The following is a 1,938-nucleotide window of genomic DNA, read 5'->3' as shown; positions in this document are numbered from 1 at the left end:
TAATAGGTTTATTTTTCAATAGATTAATATTTTATATTGCTCAGTTTTGATTTCTATTATAATATGATAAATGCCAATATATATAGCCCAAGTAAATAAAAGCTCTCTGGGGGCTCTTAGTAAATTTTAAGGATATAATGGGAGCATGAAACCAAAAGTTTGAGAAGGAGCTGCTGAGCTGTAACTGGGTTAACCTATTATCTCAGCAGAGTAAGAACCACCTGACAGACCACCTTATTGCAATCTCCATCTTGACCTCTCACTACCCAAGAGCATTCTGGCCATTCTCTGATCAGATCCTAATTTGAAAAAATTTAATACCAAGCATTCATGTTCTTGCATAATAAAGTTAGTGAAAGTATGGTGGTTATTTTCATGAAAAAAACCCTTCAGATATACGCAGACCATAAAAACATTTCAGCCTTTACTTTGCCAAAATGGGTAACTAGAAGTAAGTATCTCTCCCTGGCTTCTATTTTCCAATCTTTAAAAAAAGAAAAAATTATTACAGCAATTCCTTACCTCCAGAACATATCTCAAAAGAGATTCATTAGTTCATTTATAAATCATAGTGTACCTTTGACCTGGCTCCACAAATATTGTGGGAGCCCAGTCCTAATTAGGACCTTCACAGCAGAATTATATCTAAAGAAATAAAATCCACTAGATATGGTGCAAGTTTAATTGACAGTGCTAAGAACACTGCACTAAAATTACATTTTGCAAGTAAGGTATACACATCTCACAGAGCATTTTAAAAGAGTATTAATATTTGCTTGTTCAGGTATTTGAGATTTAAGCACTTTTCAAAAGACTATTTTAGAGGAAATAAAAGGGAAAAAGGGGAAAGTTATTTTAATTCCAGTGTTACAATATGCAGGGAAACCTTACGTAAGGAAGCATTTCTTTCAATATAAATTTACTTTGTCATAAGGTTAAACTGTCTACCCTAATGATGTGTACTGCTGGCCTGAGGAAACTTTTCTTTCTTTTCTTTTTTTTTAGAATTAAAAAAACAATAAACATGAGTCCAACATTTATCATTCTGTTGAATTATGTGTTCTCATTAAAAAGTGTTTCCCCATAAGTATACGATTCTAAAAGTCTTTATCATTTCTCTTATGAAATAATAACTTTGTACACCATAACTAAAAAGGAAGAAATTTATATTTTTGGGTGTTTATCCTTCAATCTGTATTGTAAAATACCTTTAAAATCAGAAATTATGATTGAATGCTAAGTCTGCCATAATTTGTGAGTACTGGCTCCAACTAATAAAATATATTTGGCTACTGTGACCAACACCAAAACTGAAATTCACCAGCATCTTTAAGATCAGAAAGCCACTAGCAAATTATTATCCGTTTGGGGGATTATTGCCCACTTAGGGGAATAGTGCAGGTTATATTAGAAAGATTTTGGTAGTTGTGATGTTCAATGAAGAAAAATAGACATAAAATATGAAAAAAATGCTTACCATCGAAATCTACAGTAAAAGCAAAAGTCTCATCATGATTGCAAAACATTTCAAATTGTGAAACATTTGTAAAGTAGACAAAAGTGAAGCAGCTTCCTCAGTCATTTTTTGAGATCTCAGCATCAATTTAAAGAAAATGCTTATATTTGAAAGACTATTTCAAAATATGAATCCCTACACTAAGTACATACAAGCATATGAAGTAAATTTATGTCTCATATATAACATTTCTGCTCCATGTGTATGTGAATGAAGATGATAGGAGACTAAAATTAGAAAAAGTTATTTGCTTCACTATTGAATTCTTTAAGGAATACCAGAGCCTCCATATTAAAAAACACAAAGACTATAGAACTAAATAGATGCTAATGTGAAAAAAATAAATTCACATAAAATTGTTATTGTGGAGCACATGGAAAAACAGGCATACATACTTTATTGTGTAGAAAAGATAACCTTAT

The 1,938-nt window shown here is 31.3% G+C and overlaps 1 protein-coding gene across 1 annotated transcript in view; it reads right to left on the bottom strand.

Annotated features, from left to right (window-relative positions):
* The window catches only part of NSMCE2 (non-SMC element 2, MMS21 homolog (S. cerevisiae)), a 214,206-nt gene that overhangs the window by 139,220 nt on the left and 73,048 nt on the right, over positions 1 to 1,938 (bottom strand). The gene's annotated exons all lie outside the window — the stretch shown is intronic.

This window comes from Propithecus coquereli, unplaced genomic scaffold (genome assembly GCF_000956105.1).
Source record: "Propithecus coquereli isolate 6110/MARCELLA unplaced genomic scaffold, Pcoq_1.0 Scaffold68, whole genome shotgun sequence".
In the NCBI taxonomy this organism is placed as follows: domain Eukaryota; kingdom Metazoa; phylum Chordata; class Mammalia; order Primates; family Indriidae; genus Propithecus; species Propithecus coquereli.
The sequence above is the reverse complement of the archived record's forward strand: the minus strand, read 5'-3'. Positions and strand labels throughout refer to the sequence as shown.